The sequence below is a fragment of the Dermacentor albipictus genome, chromosome 6 (genome assembly GCF_038994185.2).
Source record: "Dermacentor albipictus isolate Rhodes 1998 colony chromosome 6, USDA_Dalb.pri_finalv2, whole genome shotgun sequence".
NCBI lineage: Eukaryota > Metazoa > Arthropoda > Arachnida > Ixodida > Ixodidae > Dermacentor > Dermacentor albipictus.
In genome coordinates this window covers 140058673-140078618 of record NC_091826.1, presented here as the reverse complement: position 1 = coordinate 140078618, position 19946 = coordinate 140058673, and the positions used below count along the sequence as shown (strand labels likewise).

The following is a 19946-nucleotide window of genomic DNA, read 5'->3' as shown; positions in this document are numbered from 1 at the left end:
TTCTTCTTTCCATAGCTTGTTGCGTTGTCCTCAGTTTAAGTAGAACCCTTTTCGTAAGCCTCCAGGTTTCTGCCCCGTACGTGAGTACTGTTAAGACACAGCTGTTATAAACTTTTCTCTTGAGGGATAATGGCAATCTGCTGTTCATGATCTGAGAATGCCTGCCAAACGCACCCCAGCCCATTCTTATTCTTCTGATTATTTCTGTCTCATGATCCGGATCCGCAGTCACTACCTATCCTAAGTAGATGTATTCTCTTACCACTTCCAGTGTTTCGCTACCTATTGTAAATTGCTGTTCTCTTCCGAAACTGTTAAACATTACTTTAGTTTTCTGCATATTAATTTTTAGACCCACTCTTGTGCTTTGCCTCCCCAGGTCAGTGAGCATGCTTTGCAATTGGTCCCCTGAGTTACTAAGCAAGGCAATATCATCAGCGAATCGCAAGTTACTAAGGTATTCTCCATTCACATTTATCCCCAATTCTTCCCAATCCAGGTCTCGGAATACCTCCTGTAAACACGCTGTGAATAGCATTGGTGAGATCGTATCTCCCTGTCTGACGCCTTTCTTTATTGGGATTTTGTTGCTTTCTTTATGGAGGACTATGGTGGCTGTAGAACCGCTATAGATATCTTTCAGTATTTTTACATACGGCTCGTCTACACCCTGATTCCGCAATGCCTCCATGACTGCTGAGGTTTCGACTGAATCAAACGCTTTCTCGTAATCAATGAGAGCTATATATAAAGGTTGGTTACATTCCGCAGATTTTTCTATCACCTGATTGATAGTGACTTTCATATTACCCAAATACAAATTTGCAAGTTCTTATTTGACAAACACTAAAACAACCTAATCAAACGCTGGGTTAAATTCAAACTGAGTTAAAACAGCAAGCTAGGCAAGTTGGTGACTGAACACATTCCTAGGGGTGGGCAGCGCAACACGGACGAAGGACGAAACGAAGTGGACAATACGAGCACAGGCTAAGAACTGGTTTATTTTTTCAAACACGTGATTAAATACACAGAGAATCAAATCATGTGATGAAGTAATGTGTAGAAGTGGTGAAAGGGTGTCAGCCTATCTTGCCAATAAGAAACTTTGTTTCTTTATCATGCAGAGAGATAGAAGTCTGGCTTGAGTTGGCATGCGTGAAGTATCCTTCCACAATGTCACGGTTGATTTGATTTCCATCTTTATGCAATATTTCGTTTTTGTTTTTGGTTTCGAACAAAGGTTTGCATGGACAATTTCAACAATGCACGGCCAGGCTCGAGCCTGTCGAATTCCTTATCATGCGGATGTTAAGGTAGTGTCCCATCTGCCCAAAGTACTTTTTGCTGCACGGAAGTACACTGCTCCCACCGAGCATGCCAAAAGCTGCCCCGTCTGTTTGATGCGACAAATGGCCTTGGACACCTGTTTAGATGTACTGACATGATTGCAAATCTTGTTTAACGAGTTTCTAGCTGAAAAGACGATTCAACACCATATTTCATGGTTGTCTTTTTTAAACTATGTCCCATCTGACGTACATAAGGAATGACTGCAAACCGGCTTTCTGTAGGCCATTAAGCTGTTGCGAAAAGTTGAGAATAGTGAGGTGGTGGCATGACTTTTTAGGTGCAAAACCTAAACATGTCATAGCAATGCCTAGTTTTGAGCGTGTCGACGCGTAGTTTAAAATTGGTTTGCTTGTCCTGGGGCTATATTGCCAACAAGTATGTTGTGCTGTTAATCTTGACTGTAAATACAAAAATTTCATTGCATTACAGCAGCCGACCAATTTTCCGTACCTGAAGGGGACCGAAAAATAGTCCAAATAAAAATAGTCCGAAAAATCTGTGAGTTGCAAAACCGAACTTTATTCCAGCCAAAACTGAAAAAGTTGCGGATGGTCCCTTGTTTTAAATTCCTGCTTTTTGTAATGACGTCTGCTTGCATCTGTGCAAGCGTCATGTTCTCATCATACACACTAAACAACAATATTAGAGCGTTGACAACGTCTTGGATTGATGGTTGCGGGCTGCCAGAGGTGTCGTCGTCGGAGTCCCGAGTCTCTTTGCAGAGGTGCAGTCACCTGGCGCACAATCTCGTTGTCCGTAAACTCCGCGTACAACTGTATATTGTTGTCAATCACGGCAAACTCGTGAAAAGTAACAGCAGCGGGAAGGCCCATCCCACTGCTGCACAAGTCGGCAATCAGCTGCTCCCAAGTGTCGATGTCTTCAGCAGTGTCGTTTGCCTCTTCGGTCACGGGCTGTTCAGAGTTGCAAAATCCAGTATGCCAAATACAATTTGCAAGTGTCGAAGGCTGAACAGCCTTCCAGGTATCCGCTAGCATGCCAAGTGCAGAGAACAGGTTAACGGAATACGTCTTCCCGTTGTCAAAGCACATGAGTGTGCGGCCAAGTAAGCAGGCCCGGTAGTGCACCTTGCGGTTTTTGATGACCCCTTGGTCCATCGGCTGGAGCACACTCGTACTCGGCCACAAGAATTTAAGATGAATAGCTAGCAGGTTGTTTACAGCGCCATGCGCCCCGCAGGTATCTACGACTATTACCACTTGCCTCTTCTGGTGCTCAAACATCCGGTCCAGACGGCGGACGTAATCTTCGAACCAGCTTTGTGTAATCCAGGCCTTTGTATTGCTGCTTGACGTAACAGTTCTGCGGGAACCCGCAAGGTGGAGGGAAGTAATTAATAAAGGGAAAATGAGACATCCACCAAATCGTAGCAATTGCTACAATTGGGTGGATGTCTCATTTCCCCTTAATTAATTGTATTGCTGCTATATTATACAGGCAGGGTCTTCGCACCCTTAAAGCAACACAGGTTTTTCGCCTTCCCTATCAATAGAAGAGGCAGCTTCTCAGTGCCAACCGTGTTTGGCCCAACCATGACAGTTACCCTCTGCTTACTACGCTTCCCACCAGCGCAGGCAACATTATTAAAGGAAAGTGAATGGTCCGGCAGCATTTTGAAGAATAGGCCTGTCTCGTCACAATTATATATGTCTGCAGGAGCATACTTTTGTAGCAGAGCCTTTGACTTACTCGTCCGGTAATCCGTGACAGTAGATTGATCCACAGCACCGCTCTCCTTGCAAACTTTTTGGAAAGCGACTCCGAGCCTTTTCTTAAGCCCACGGATCCACCCATCGGTGAACTTGAAGTCCTGAGTGACTATCTTTAAAGCGAGCATCTCGGCTTTCTGCTTGAACATGTTGCCCGAAATGGGGAAGTTCTTTGCTAGGACTCCTTTCAACCACAGCTGCAGGGCCTCTTCAAGCTTTGGATGTTGTCCTTTCCGGTAATTTTTGTAGTTTTGCAGTACGATTGGTCGACTGCAGACATCTTTTCTTTGTTTTTCACGTAATCAGACAAGGTCTGTTTGGAGATATTAAGCTCCTTTGTGACGTTGACTTGGGTCCATCTTTGCTCGGTAAGCCTGGTGATGGCGGTCTTCTTGTCCAGCGTCATGGTCAAATATTTTCCACGCTTCTTCGACACATTCGGTGGATGTGGGTGAATAGCAGGGGCCATGGCGTCAAAAACACACAGGCTAAAAGCAAAAGCATGGCCTTTAAAATCGGTGTTTTTTACAACAGGCGCCACCATTGCAGCAAGCATTTGGACCCCTCTTATACTTGCTAATCAAATTAATATACCAATCCAAGCCACTTCACATCCGATCCAATGCTAGTCAGGTGGGTCAACATTCAAAATGGCGTCCTCCTTGACTCATAGCACTGGTCCGTCACGGCAAATTTTGTCTGGAAAATCAAACGTCTGGCTTTATGCTGTGTGAAAAATCGGTCGTGAAAATGCGTTAACTCTATGGGAACCCTGATGGTGCATTTATGAACTCCGCAATATCCATCAAGCCCAAAATTTTGCAGTCCGAAAACTCAGTCAGCTACTGTATTAGTCAGCAGCTCATGAGTAAATCCGAGACCCATCCCTTCTTTATCAAAGACAGCGAGAAGAACGCCAATATCTTTGGAACTTGCTTGATAGGAGAGGGGTACCTTATTCCACTTTCATGTGGCAAAAAGTACTTTGGGCAAACAGGATGCTGCCTTAACATCTGCCTTAGGGAGCTTCCCAAGGCGCAAACAGGAATTCAACAGGCTCAAATCTGGCCGTGCATTGTCGAAATTGCCCACGCAAACATTTGTTTAAAAAAAAACAAAATACTATATAAAAATGGAAATCCAATCAACTGAGACATTGTGGAAGCCTACATCATGCATGTCAACTCAGGCACATGTGTCAGCCATACTTTTATCTCTCTGCATGATAAAAAACGAAGTTTCTGAATGGCAAGACAGGCTGACACCCTTTCACCATTTATACACATTACTTCATCACATGATCCGATTCTCTGTATATTTAATGTATTTACTCGCATAATGATCACATCTTTTGTCCAAAAAATTGACGCAATTCTAGGGGTGCGATCATTACGCGGGTTAAATTTCCTGCGAAAAGAAAAAAAAAAGGTTTTTCCGCCTATGTTTGCTGCGAGACACCAAAACAAATATGGCGGCCGGCGAAAAAAGGTGAACACGGCGAACGCGAGTTTTTTTTTCTTCTCATGAGTACATTACGTGCATCGAAACAGTTTCTTCCGTATCAGTAATGAATAACGTCAATAATATCGGCAAGTTTGCGGCAATAACGTAGCCATGTCCACTTTGAGGGGACAGAAACGGATGGGCGCGCTTAGCTGCCAGTGACATAGAAACACATGGCCGGCATGCTGCGGAAACTGCGGCATCTGTCTTCACTGCTATCCTAATACGGCACGTTTCCGCTAAGGGTGGGCTAATATCTTAGCTGTGTTACAAGTGTCGGTGTATGAATAGGGTACAGTTTTAACGTATCAGTGTAAACGTGGCTACTATCGTTGCCGCTCACGATTTGTTGCATGCCCACGAGTGCAGATGAGAAGACTCGAAAGGTGCCTTTTTTGTTGTTGTTGACCACAACCTTTATAAAGCCTACACATAATAAAGGCAAGTTTGGTTGTACCTGATCGATTCAAAACCACACCACTAGATTGTTTGTGGGGATTTGGGGGATTCGACGCACCATTGCGCAGGCGCATTTCACCCATGTTTGCAATCCTTTAAAGCCACGTCGTTCTCGCTCCGAACCAGTTTTGGCAGTGGCACTCCATTTGCGGTGGTTCGTGGTGAGGGCGGAGCTAGTGACGTCACGGAGCGGCCCCTGGTGGCTACTGCCGTGACGGTAGCAACTCTCTTGCTCCTTGGGACGGCACCCGGTACGTACATGCTTCCTCTCGTCCGCCGACACCTTTGTGACTAGGACTGAGCTCACGCACGGTGCCTTTGCCCGTGCGGGGAGTGCATATCTCGTGTTGTTCCTATCCCGACACTAAGCCGAAGAACGGGTGCCTAGTGCTCGCGCGAGGTCGTACCACGCCGAGCCGCACTCATCAGAGGCCCAAGCCGAAGGAGATTGCCCGAGCTCTCGCGAGTTAGCCCATCGGTTGTCGTGAGAGCAAGTAGCATAGCCGCCGGGACTTTTCCTAGCTGCGCGTCCCAGCTTGAGCCTGTGCTCTCGCAGTGACGTGCTACAGGCGCCACTAACTGTATTTTTCGCCCTTGGTGCGGGACCCCTTTGTTTCCTCGCCGTCCCGGGACCAAGCGTTCGTGCAGTGTTGGGTGCCGTTGGAGACAATAAACGGTTTCCGTCAACTTAGGGCATTACTGTGTTCTTGCGTGCGTCGCTCGGTAGCCCCTTGTGGCCTGAGTTCGCGCGCAGCGGCGCTAGAGGCTGACGGCTGACGCGGCCCTGTGGCTCATTAAGCTTGAACCCGCGGTGGTCGGTACTCCTGTGAGACCATAAGGCCCCACATGTTCTCCTCAATTATTTCTATCATGCTAGCATCTCTACTCTATAAACACAACTGGAACTTAAAGCGCTTTCTACACGCTGCAGGATTGCACGCCTACGTCTTTACGACAAATTATGTCTGCCCCATAAGCCAAAAACCCCATTCGTCCTATACATCGTGCTTTGTGCCGAAAACATCCGATAGCCATTTACCCTGAACAAGCTCATACAACCATACTTGAAGAAAAAACAGCGCTACAAAGACGCGGACTAAAAGAACATGTGCGATGAACAGGTGCTAACACCCAACTAAATTTTATTTGAAGAAACAGGATTTATATAAATGGAAAAAACTAATAGTACCACCATGACATCAAGACCTCTCTATCGCATCAAAATGCGATGTCTTTTTCGGCAAGTACCACTGACGGGCAGCTAATGCACGTGCCCTTGGCCCTGGCAATGTAAATGTCCCCTTTTTTAGTCTATCTCCAGAACGTGCCAGAAATTTGGTGTCATGAAGATATGGACAGCATTTGTGACATTTACAATGTTCATCCAAATGACCCCCCGCATTGTTATTTACGGCCCAATTGCGCTCTCACACCCTTTCATTCTAACACCGTCCCATTTGCCCAATAAACCTGGTTGCAACTTAAGGGTATCTCATACAGTCGAACCCACTTATAATGATACCGGTTTTAACAATATATCGGTTACAACAATGAGAAGCTGCTGCACCGTCGACTTTTTTATGTTTTCCATGGTGAAATAACCTGCTTACTAAAATGCCCCGATGCCACATTATCAGTTATAACAATGAAATCTGGCTGCTGGGTGTCCGAGCCAAAAGGTAGTGAAATGCGAATTGCGAATTCGAGCTGCTCCATGACGGGCCACATCTCCAACAGCCACCGCACGCTCATTTACCAGCCATCTCTGCGCGGCTCTCTCCCGTCGCCCTTCCACCCCTCCGAACACAAATGGGCTGCACCCATAGCTCTATGCTGCCCCACCCTCCAAAACACAAATGGACCGTGCCAACTGCACCACAAGCACATTAATCACCTGCTGCTAGCTGGCTCCTCATTCAGTGAAGTTCTGCGAACAGCTTAATGGCTAGCGTTCATTTTTGCTGGTTGTGTTGAAGTCATTCCTGGCCGCGCAGCTTCTCAACTTCGCTCGACTTGCCGCCGAAACGGAAGATGACTGATCCACCCGCTGATCATTGGCAATGCACGATGTTGCCAGTCAAAAGAAAGCACACAGCTATAGATTTGGAAATGAAGTGCTTCTGACTGATGAGAAAATCGTCGCGAACTTGCTTTCATCGGATAGCGACGGCGACAACGGCAGTAATGACGTGGTAGGAAAGGCTGCCTCAACATCGTCCTCACAGGAAGCCCGGCATGATTCAGCCGCTCCAGGGCTTCGTTTTCGCGAGGAACCTTCAGTTGCACTACGTGGAGCACTTGGATGCCTTGGAGAAGGATGTCGGCAAGCTTCGTGTAAAGCATGCATGGCTGATGGACATAGGCTTTTCTCGTGCAAGCCAGTGAGATGCTTGTGGCGATCTCTCCTCAGCGTTTCTTCTGGATTTGTCAAGTTGACATGCTGCCATGGCAGCCTTCACACAATTTTTAAATGGCCCCTTTTGGGGCCACCAATGCGATGCCTCGGCAGCGCTCGCATATCGCTTGCCACCCGTTACACCTCTTTGCATTTGTTATAGCAGTGCCATTCTTTAACGCTGACCGCTGCAGCTTGTTACACGTGATTGGAGCGCCCAGGAAGCATTTAAACGAGTGGACACAATCAGCAGCCGGGCAGAGGAAGGTGGTGGGAAGGGGCACTGGCCTCCCTGCCTATATAGTTTTCTCATATGAGCGCTGCCATTCCGTTATATTAATTTTTTCATGCAACCTGGTGTTGTGTTGGCAGCGGCAGGCAAGTGAGGGCCCCCAGCCAGCGAACGCGCGCGAGCGCCGGCGCAGTGAAGGAGACTCGGAGCTAACTGCTCCCAATGAAAACCGGAACGAAGACTCAGCCGACCCGCGGCCGTTTATTGCTAATAAAGACTTCACACGCCAGATGACACCTCCTGAATGGTCCAAGCTTGTCACATGACAGAAGGGGGTGCGCCATCTAGCTAAACAACTACAAAACATAAATGTATGGTAACACAGAGATCTGGCAGGGGGCGACACCATACTACACCTGGTTATAACAATTATCGGCTATAAGAATAGAATGTTCGTGGCACTTGAATATTGTTATAAGTGGGTTCAACTGTATACGACATTTCCATTGCATTCCATGTACTGCGCTGCATGTTTCTTACAGCATGGTTCTGGTTTTGCTTTTGTTGGCATAGGGCCAACAAAAGCAAATTTACATGGTGCACTAACGACAAGATTAACATAGTGCCATCACGCAACCTTCTTGATGTTGTCGGACGCCCTGTGCCAATATGCTATCACTTGTACTCTCTTCCTGCCACCTGGCTTTTCTTTGTTAATTATCTCCCTTACTTGTTTGATCTTTTGAAGAAGCTTATTACAGACGCTAGAAACTGAATAAGAAAAGAAACCAGCAAGGCACAGCCTTTAAAGCTGCTTTCTACCCTGTGGATGCAAGATTTATTTAGAGCTTCCTTTAACAAGTCATTGCAAGTCCTCTTTTTACTAACTTCGAGTGGGCACTGTCATATTGTCACATGGTAGTGACAATAATGAAAGCTGCAAAACTATGAATGCCGAAACCAGTATTTTATTGGGCGAACCTGCCCTCTCAAAAACAGGCTACATTCAAAGCACTACGATAGCAGCGAACACAGCTGGCGATCGTTAAAAATCCAATCTGCCGACAAAGCGTGTCAGCTTTTTACACGAGCCATCAAACGTTCCAGAGTATTCACTGGTGCCCACGTGTCTTGCAGAAAGTTCTACACCATTCGCGTCGCGCATACATGCAATCAAATTACACAAGGTTCGGTGACAACAGACGGTGGATAGAAACATCGATAACATACCAGAAACTTCCGATACATGCAGGCGCATCCCGTACTGAGCGATAACATTTGTTAGATGGTGAAAAGTGCTCATCCCGAAAAAGATAAACAGCTCCACTGGTCAATGCCCCACTCTCAGAAAGCATCATCCTGATGCTACAAACAGTGAGTGGGCACGGGAGAGCAGCGACGATGTTGTTGCTCAAAATCCCCTTCTGCTTTCATATGCAGTTCATCGCCTTATTCTTCAGATGGCTATCCACACCTGCGCTTGCGGTTGGACCAACTGCTCTTGCATCGACGCTGTTGCCGTTATCATCACCGCTCTTGATACCTTCAGTGACAGCGAGCGATAATGTCCAGTACGAGCTTTGCCCAGGTGCCACCTTCCCATCATGGTCAAGCACGGCATCAGCACTGCCACCGACAGCATCTTGCCGCCGGGATTTAAAGGACTTGCATCGGCTTTCCGCCTTCACTGGGCACGGGAGAGCAGCGACGATGTTGTTGCTCAAAATCCCCTTCTGCTTTCATATGCAGGTTGGTGCAGCCCTGTCTCTTTATTGTAAACGTTCAAGCAGCCGGTGTCTCCTGCTTTTCCCGTGCCCAAGTGTTGTTTGCGATACCTTGAATGACTGTATATTTGTCGTTAAACTTCTGATGCTAAGCGGTGACGTAGCACAAAACCCCGGTCCTCCCCAGCCTGACCCTAGCAAATCGCACAAGGAACTGCCTGATGCCATTACTGCCTTGTCAACAAAATTTGACAAGCGTCATACCGAAGTAACAGAATCTTTGGCCGAGTTAAAGGAAAACCAAAGGGCACTTACGCAAAAAGTCTCAGATCTTACAGAAAGATTGATAACTTTAGAATCTGTTGTTGAATCTATTGAAAATGCATCGGCGCCAACTGAAATTAACCGCCTTGTTTATGAAACTGTTAGAACTAAAGATGCCGTACTCAACTCAAGGCTCGACGAATTCGAAGATTGGTCTCAAAGGGACAATTAATTATTTTATGACATATCTGACGATGCTAACGAGACGTGGGCACAGTCCGAAGACTGTATCAAAGATCTGCTGTCACGTCATCTAAGCTTGAACGTTACCGATAATATGATCGACAGAGCGCACAGGCTGGGTTCCTTTGTGCAACTAAAGACTCGCCCAGTTATCAAGTTTGCCTCTTTTAAAACCAAAGAGTTAGTTCTTTCTCAGAAAGCTAAGCTGAAAACAGCTGGCATCTCTGTAGGCGAATACTTCTGCAGATCAACACGCTTGTCAGGAAAAAAAATTAATTGAATACGGAAAATCTAGCGGCCAACCTTTTTCACTGCGCTTTAACAAACTTATCATCAACAAAAAGCGCTACATCTACTGCGCATCCACTAATAACGTTTGTGAAGTTGACTCCCCTCGTGAGTCACATGGTAATTGCAACCCACCTTTAAGCAAAACTGGCAATTCGTCTGCGTAGCTATCTTCCCGCCACGGAAATGATGTGTCTCTTCTTTTTAGCAACGTACATAGTGTGCTCAACAAGTGAGCGGCACTCTCGGCTCATATTGATTCATGTTCCGCTGATATTGTTATTCTATCCGAAACATGGCTTTCTGCAAAAGTTCAAAGCAGTGAAATCTTTGACTGTGAAAAGAAATACGCTATTTATCTACATGACCACGATGTTCATATCGGTGGGGGTGTCTTGATCGCTGTTAATGAAGAGTTTCCTTCCTCAAGTGTCCCAGTCGTGTCAGCTTTAAAAGTGGTGTGCGTGCGTATTACCATTGACAATAGGGATTGCATTTTTTGCGTATGTTACAGACACACAACTGCACCCTGTTCTTTCTGTGATGAACTTCATGATGTCTTAAATATTATTGTTACGTGTAGAAAGATACAGACAGAAGAGGCTATTTACAAGCTCTTTACACTGGACTGAAGCCAGAGCACCTGGCTGACATTTTTCTCGTGCCAAGGGCACAAACCCACTTCGTTGTCATTCTCGCGGCGGCTCATCTCTCGGGTATCTACCGATAATATCGTAATACTACCCCCCGGCGCCAAAAGCGCCGTCACGGTGCTATTAAATATCCAAGGCACGTGGAGAGTTGTAGGGCTTGAGTCGGGTGACGTGGACAATGTCACTGGTTGTCACACCGAACGATGTAGTGGGCGTGGCTAGAACAATTTCATAGATGACATTGGTCACTTGGCGAAGCACACGATATGGGCCAGTATAACAGGAAAGCAGTTTCTCACAAAGGCCAACTTTACGCGATGGTGACCAAAGCAACACGAGGGTGCCGGGCGCAAAATGGACATCACGGTGACGGAGGTCGTAGCGTCACTTCTGTTTGTCTTGAGAGACTTGTAGACGAACGCGCGCAAGTTGACGAGCATGTTCAGCAAGGGCGATTGCATAACGGACATAAGCGCTAGTTGAAGCTGTGATGGACGGAAGCACGGTGTCTAGTAGTAGCGTCGGTTCGCGGCCATAGAGGTAAAACCGGAAAAAGCCGGCAGTTTTGAGATGGGAAGAGTTGTATGCAAAGGTAATGTAGGGTACAGCCAGGTCCCAGTCATGGTGGTCGTCTGAAATGTACTTGGATCCTACGTCTGTAAAGGTGCGGTTCAAACGCTCAGTGAGGCCGTTCGTTTGAGTGTGGTAGGAGGTAGTAAATTTATGCTGAATGGAGCAGGCCCGCATGATGTCGTCAATGACATTCGCCAAAAACGTACGGCCACGGTCTGTTAGCAATTGACGCAGAGCACCACGTATCAAAATGATATCATGTAGAAGGAAGTCCACAACGTCAGTTGGGCAACTGGTCGGTAACGGCGTAGCGGGTCACGTAGTCAGCCGCGACTGCAACCCACTTGTTTCCTGATGTAGATTCCGGAAATGGGCCGAGAAGGTCTAAGCCAACATGATGGAAGGGCTCGGCAGGGATGTAGAGCGGCTGCAGGTAGCCAGCGGGGGGCTGGGAAGGCTTCTTGCGTCGTTGGCAAAGTTCACAAGCGGCGACGTAATGTCGTACGGAACGGGCAAGGCCCGGCCAGAAAAAACGGCAATGTACACGGTCATAGGTTCGAGATACGCCGAGGTGTCCTGTCATTGGTGCGTCGTGGAGCTCTTCTAGAACGGTTGAGCAGAGATGTTTAGGTATGACAAGTAGGAACTCAGAGCCATCCAGATGAAGGTTACGACGGTACTCTGGTGTTGGTGTCATGACGTTGCTCGTCAGCGAAATGAAGCAGCTGCGACACAGAGAATACACAAGCAGCACTGGTAATATTGGAGGAGTCAGGGTCGTCAATAGGGTAACGCGACAGGCTGTCAGCGTCTTGGTGCAGGCGGCCAGACTTGTAGACCACAGAATACGAAAATTCTTGTAGTCTCAAAGCCCATCGACCAAGCCGGCCTGTAGGATCTTTTAGGGATGAGAGCCAGCAGAGAGCATGATGGTCAGTGACTACGGAAAAGGGCAACCGTAGAGGTAAGGACGGAACTTCGCAACCGCCCAGACTACAGCAAGGCATTCTCGTTCCGTAATGGAATAGTTGCGCTCCGATGGTGTGAAGTGGCTCGCATAAGCAATAACGCGATCCAGGCCACGCTGACGCTGCGCTAAGACGGCACCTACGCCATGATCACTGGCATCTGTACGCAATTCTGTAGGGGCATCATGGTCAAAGTGGGCGAGAATGGGTGGTGAGGAGAGAAGAGTGACGAGACGAGAGAAGGCAACAGCTTCTGCAGTACCCCATGAGAATAGTACGCCTTTCTTTAAAAGATTAGTGAGGGGTCTAGCAATTGCTGCAAAATCTTGAACAAAACAACGAAAGTACTAGCGTAGCCCAACAAAACTTCGAATGTCTAGCGGCTGTCTTTGGAACCGGAAAGTCTCGGACAGCACGAGTTTTGTCGGGATCAGGCTGTACTCTGGAAGCATCAGCGAGGTGGCCCAGAACAGTAATTTGGCAGTGGCCGAAACAACATTTCGACGAGTTAAGCTGCAGCTTCGCCTTTCGAAATACATCAAGTATAGCTGTTAGGCACTCAAGGTGAGTGTCGAACGTGGGCGAAGAGATGATGACGTCGTCGAGGTAGCAGAGACATGTGGACCATTTGAAACCTTGGAACAAGGAGTCCATCATACGCTCAAACGTGGCAGGGGCGTTGCATAATCCAAACGGCATTACTTCAAATTGGTATAGGCCATCACGCGTGATGAACGCGTTTCTTTCTCTGTCCATATCGTCAACAGCAATCTGCCAATATGCCGAACGAAGATCAATAGACGAGAAATAGATGGAACCGTGCAGGCAGTCAAGGGCGTCGTCTATACGTGGGAGCGGGTAGACGTCCTTCTTAGTAATGTTGTTCAGATGGCGGTAGTCTACACAGAAGCGCCACGTGCCATCCTTCGTGAGCCATCCACGTGCCATCCTTCTTGAGCCATGCAGCTCAATGATGTTTTTGTCTAGCATTTTGTTGACTTTGCTTTGAATTACTCGGCATTCCGACGCAGAAACTCGATACGGTCGTTGGTGAATAGGAGTAGCATCACCAGTAAGAATCCGATGCTTGACCGCGAGCGTCTGGCCTAAAGGGCGACCGTCGAAGTCGAAAATATCTCTGTAGGACGATAATGCTTGGTAAAGGTCTTCAGCCTGCGCAGAAGACAGGTCCGTCGCAACCATTTTCTGTATCTAGGGATCGGCGGCCAAGGCTGGCACAATGGGCCTGCTAAGCTCGCAAGAAGCATCAGTCGATAATGTTGCCACGTGATGGTCGCCGAGACAACGTTGGCAAGGCAAATACCTTGCGGTAGAATTTGCTTTGCCAATTCAAAGTTAAAGAAAGGTATGCGAGTGCAGTTCGCAGTAATAGTAAGTATACTGTGAGGCACGGTAACGTCATACTGAAATGGAATGTCGAAGTGACGAAGTACTCGCCATCAGGGACTGGTGGGGAAGACAAGAGTTCAATATAGGCTATTGATTTTGGCGGCAGGCGAATAAAGCCAGTGGGACGTAGGCGGTACTGGGGTGCGTCAGAAGGTTCTGCGAGAATCAGCAACTCAAGGCAAAGGGTACTGGCAGAGCTGTCAATAAGGGCAGAATGCGCGGAGAGAAAGTCGAAGCCAAGAATTAGGTCATGGGGGCAATGAGCAATTACGGTGAAGAGGACAGGGGTGTGGCGGCCGGCAATGCTGACTCGTGCTGTACACATGCCGATAATAGGCACAGTACCGCCGTCCGCAATGCGGACGACGCGTGCCGACGCTGGGGTGAGGAGCTTTTTGAGTCGTCGTCGGAAGGCAGCACTCCTAATAGAAAGATGTGCGCCTATATCGATGAGTGCAGTGACAGGATAGCCGTCAACGTCAAGAAGGTTTTGGTTCTTTGATAACATGAGCAGAGGATTTGAGAGCAGCGTCGACACCACAGCTTCACCTCCAGAAGCTGCAGTGCCTAGTTTTCTGGTTGGGTCCGGGAGGCGATAGGCGGCAAAGAGAAGCGGCGGGGTTGAGGCAAACGAGACTGATGGCGTCGAGGTGAGGGCGAGCGGCTATAGCGAAGGTTCGGAGCAGGGGCATCAGCAACAGTGGGTTCATGGCGGGTGGCATAGGGAACAGTAGGTCCAAAAGTGCGGGGATAAGTGGCGGCGTATGTCCATGCTATTCACAGCGTGTTTACAGGAGGTATTCAGAGACCTGGATGGGGAAGAATTGGACATAAGAGTTAATGGAGAATACCTTAGTAACTTGCGATTCGCTGATATTGCCTTGCTTAGTAACTCAGGCGACCAACTGCAATGCATGCTCACTGACCTGGAGAGGCAAAGCTGAAAGGTGGGTCTAAAAATTAATCTACAGAAAACTAAAGTAATGTTTAACAGCCTCTGAAGAGAACAGCAGTTTACGATAGCTAGTGAGGCACTGGAAGTGGTAAGGGAATACATCTACTTAGGACAGGTAGTGACTGCGGATCCAGATCATGAGACTGAAATACAGTCGCCGACCGTTTATTCAGACCTCACAGGGACTGCGAAAGTGTCCGAATAAACAGGCGTCCGAAAAAGCAGATCAAGAAAAAAAATTAAATCCTTTATTTCCACGCACTTATTGAGGCTCGCCAGTAGGCTTGGAAGAAATCGTGAATGCGCCGTTGCACGCTGTTCCGTTTATGTGCAATCAGATAAGCCTGAATCTCGGAGAGGGTCGTACGGTCACTATTAGCGGCTGAAAGCACAGTCACTGCTTGTACATGCTCCGCATGCAACGGCAGCGTAGCACATGGTGCATCATCTTCCGACTCAGAGTCATCGTCCGGCAGTGCAGCAGAAACCTGACGAATGATCTTGCCGTCGTCGAGTTCTGTGCATGTAAATACAGCAGTGTCAGCACCTATGAAACTGTCAAATGAGACGGCGTCCGGAATCGCAATGCAACCACTGCACAGGTCTCAGCAGAACATTTTCCGCGTCAGTAAGGAGCACATCGGAAGGCGACAAGTCTTAGGCCTCCCGGCGCCCGCTTGCCGGCATACCCCAGCGCAGTCTGCACGGGCACTGTTGGCGCCATTAGACCCTTGACGCGATGTTTACGTATCCCGCGTTGGATCACCGAAACCTCGGCACGGTGGTGCTTTCTTTGTGTGCTGTGTCGAGGTAAACAAACACCACCGTGCAAGCACCAGTCGCACAAACGAAAAACGCGGCCTGCTCACAGCTAAAGTCCCTCCATACACGTTTCCGCCGACCAGGTTAAGTACCGCCAACCTGCCCTCCTCCTCCACGTTCCTCTCCCACTCACCCCCTTAGCTTGCGGTGCCAAGAGGAACTTTCGTAGCTGCAGCTTCCTGTTTTGAGTGGAAGTGACACTACGTTTTTTTAGTGTTGTTTACTTTCGCGTCAATGGAGAGGCTTTAATTGCACCAGCTGCGGTTTAAACTGTGAATGCGATTCCACCCAAGAAACACCACCTATTGTTATCAGCGAGCTCATCGTGTTCGCTGCTTCGCGTCAACCTGCGACGGGTTGTGCCACGAGAGACAACGTACAGTGGAATGTAGTGCCTGGGCGCTTGGAGACCACTGCCGTTTTTCGTGCATTTAGAAAACAGCGACCGCGAACTACTACTTCAGCGGAATACAACAGCTTGTCACCTTTGCATTCTTCTCATAGTCACTGCCACAGCTCTGCTAAGCACGTGCGGGCGTCTCACCATCGGCAGTCAAAGCGGAAATTCCAACAGCGCAACTCCAGGTAGCGGAAACGCCGGAACCGGAAATTTTGAAACCGGAAATGCCGGAATCAGATTTGGTGTGAGGGGAAAAGGCAGCGCACAACAAAGGTTGTCGCTACTTAAGAAAGCGGCGGTGGCGCGTGGATGGAGGGGCTTTACTCGCAGCATCTTGCGCGAAGAAACAAATCAGCTGCTGGATTGTCTTGACATGACTTACTAAGCTGAAACCGGAACTGCTGCAGAGCCACTCTATCTAACCAGGCAGAAACAATGATAATGAGCGGGGATTTCCAGTAGCGGAAGCTCGGTTCCGCTACTGGAAATCTACTACTAGAATCTACTACTAGTGGAAGGAAGCTCCGTTCAAAACAAAAATGGCGTTCTGCAAGTCGAACCATGCACCGGTTAGAGTCGGTGCATGGTGCTCTCGACCGAGTTGGCTCAAGGAGTGTCTGAAAAATCAGACGAGAGGTTGCAAGGTGTCCGAACTTTTGGCAGTTGTTATACATTATGGTCTATGGGGAGAATGGCGGTGCCGCGAGGCTGACCGAATAATCGGGCATGTCCGAATTTTTGGAGTCCGGAAAATCGGTTGGCGACTGTTCTCAGAAGAATAAGAATGGGCTGGGGAGCGTTTGGCAGGCATTCTCAGATCATGAACAGCAGATTGCCATTATCCCTCAGGAGAAAAGTTTATAACAGCTGTGTCTTACCAGTACTCACGTACGGGGCAGAAACCTGAAGGCTTACGAAAAGGGTTCTACTTAAACTGAGGACGACGCAACGAGCTATGGAAAGAAGAATGATAGGTGTAACGTTAAGGGGTAAGAAAAGGGCAGATTGGGTGAGGGAACAAATGCGAGTTAATGATATCTTAGTTGAAATCAAGAAAAAGAAATGGGCATGGGCAGGACATGTAATGAGGAGGGAAGATAACCGATGGCCTTTGCCCTGCAGCGGGCGTAACCAGGCTGATGATGATGATGATGATGTCCGAGGAGGTGGTGGCCATCAGTTGCGGCAGTGACGAGTGACATGGCCGATGCAACAGCAGTGGAAGCAGATCAGCCTGTCATCAGGGGTACACCATTCAGACGGATTGCAGCAAGATATGGCAGAAAAGGACTGCCGGGGACGAGGAGGGCCGGTAGAGATGATGATGATATGTAGCGTTTATTGGCACAAGGGCCAAGTGTGGCCAAAGAGCGCCAAGGCAGTGATGACGAGTACTGAATGAACTAATGGCTGATGTGACGTGGCTGTAGAGAGGCCTAAAACTAAGAGCTATAAGTTGCTTAAAATACACAAGGGGCTGAAGTAGGGTATGCTATAAGTGTAGGATGTACAAGAATGGTGTAATAGTGTTACATGAATAAAAATGGAAAGGTGATTGTTGTTGACGAATAGCACAACAGCCTCAGCTGATCCCTTGAGTACAAGGGCCTGGAGGCATGTGCTAGAGCAAACGTTCACATCGCAACAGTGGCTTCTCACAAGAGGCCGTGTTACGAATTTCTTGCACAGAAAACGTGCAGCGTGTCAACGTCATTTAAAAAGGCTAAGGTAGATTGCATGTGAAATAGCGGTTCTCTGCCTAAAAACAGTGCCAGGTGAAGTGGTATACACTGACTGTATGCTAAAGGGAAGTGTTTTTTTCTCTCGACTAGTGTTTCGCGGCATTCTAGGAAGACATGCTGAACACTGAGTGTCTCCCCACATCTACTACACATTGGACGTTCACCGCCACTCAACAGAAAGTTATGTGTACCGTAAGTGTGCCCTATTCTGAGACGACAGAATAGGACATCACTTCGTCTGGACTTGGTCAGCGATGGCCAGTATCCTAAATGTGGCTTAACTGTGTGGAGTTTATTATGGGTTTCAGAGTCCCATTTATGCTGCCAGTAGGTTCTGAGTTTTTTCCGTAAGTATGGCTTTAGGTCTGAGACCGGAACGGCTGCGGACATGTTGGAAGCTTTTGTGTCTAAGGAGGTAGCAATTTGGTCTGCCAGGACGTTACCTTCAATACCTCTGTGTCCAGGCACCCAGCATATCGTTACATGTTGGCCAGAGGCATAAATGGTACAGAGGAGAGAGAAAAGATCTGCAATTACTGGATTTGTGTGGTTGAAGCATGACATCAGTGTTTTCACAACGCTTAATGAGTCTGTGTATATGACTGCCTTATGTAGTTTTAACTGTTTGATGTGTTTCGCAGCCGACCACAGTGCATACGCCTCTGCTGTAAAGATGCTTGTTTGAGGATGCAGAACATCGGACTCGGAATAGGATGGGCCGACGGCTGCATATGACACGCCAGCATGTGATTTAGACGCATCTGTGTAATACTCTGGACACGGGTATTTAAATTGTAATTCCAGAAAATGCATATGAATGTGCGCCTCTGGAGCAAGCTTCGTTACCTCCACAAATGAAGTGTCACAGTCAATAATTCGCCACAACCACGGTGGAAACGGCTTGGCACAAGCCATTAGACTATTTTCATGAATAGGAACATCCATTACCTCGCTCAGCTTTGTCACACGGAGCGAGAATGGCTCTCTGGCTGAAGGTTTGTTACGAAAGAGTGTTGCAGAGATCATATTGTTTATGGTGGGATAACAAGGATGGCTTTTGTTAGCATGTACTTTCAGAAAATAATTAAATGTAGAATATGACCGCTGCAGATCGAGCGACCATTCATTCGATTCGACATAGAGGCTTTGAATCGGACTCGTCCTAAAGGCGCCGGTGGCGAGGCGGATACCAAGATGATGCACAGGGTCCAGCATCTTCAGAGCACTGGGTGTAGCTGAGTGATACACAACGGCACCGTAGTCTAAGCGCGATCGTACAAGGCTCCTGTAGAGGTTCATGAGGCATTTCCTGTCGCTTCCCCATGTTGTATGTGACAGTATTTTCAGGATGTTCATTGTTTTAAGGCATTTAGCTTTCAAATACTTGATATGAGGAATAAAGGTTAGTTTTGAGTCGAGTATTATGCCTAAAAATTTATGTTCAGTGTTGAGTGGTATGTGTTGTCCTTGCAGCATAATATCAGGATCTTGTGCCAAGCCTCTCTTTCTAGAAAAAAGTACACAGGAGCTTTTGAGGGGGTTAAGCTTGAAGCCATTTTCGTTTGCCCACGTTGAGACCTTGTTCAGTCCTAGTTGGACTTGGCGCTCGCATACAGCAAGGTTGCAAGACTTAAATCCTAATTGCACATCGTCTACATATATTGAATAAAACATTGAGGATGGAATGACTTTGTGGAGGGAATTCATTTTCACAATGAAGAGGGTGCAGCTAAGCACGCCTCCTTGTGGCACACCAGTCTCTTGAGTGTATAGCCTGGACAGGGCATTGCCCACTCTAACACGGAACGTGCGGTTAGTCAAGTAGTTTTCTATCATATTTAGCATGTTGCCGCGTACGCCCATCGCAGATAGGTCTCGAAGGATTCCGAATCGCCATGTTGTGTCATAGGCTTTCTCCAAGTCCAGAAATACAGAGAGAAAAAATTGTTTGTGTATATAAGCCTCTCTAATTTCTGCCTCAATGCGAACAAGGTGGTCTATTGTTGACCTACCCTCCCTGAAACCACATTGAAGCGGATCAAGTAGACGGTTGCTTTCGAGGAAATAGATTAGACGCCGATTAACCATTTTTTCATATAATTTACACATGCAGCTCGTTAGTGCTATTGGCCTATAACTACTGGCTAATGCTGGGTCTTTGCCTTGCTTATGTATTGAGATGACAATCGCTTCTTTCCATGAGGATGGAATATGCCCAGATACCCACATGGT

The 19946-nt window shown here is 47.6% G+C and overlaps 1 protein-coding gene and 1 pseudogene across 3 annotated transcripts in view; both read right to left on the bottom strand.

The window, feature by feature from the left end:
- LOC135896097 (26S proteasome non-ATPase regulatory subunit 13-like) overlaps nucleotides 1-19946 on the bottom strand; it is a 313623-nt gene that overhangs the window by 190568 nt on the left and 103109 nt on the right. The gene's annotated exons all lie outside the window — the stretch shown is intronic.
- On the bottom strand, nucleotides 1777-2986 carry LOC139061445 (tigger transposable element-derived protein 4-like; annotated as a pseudogene).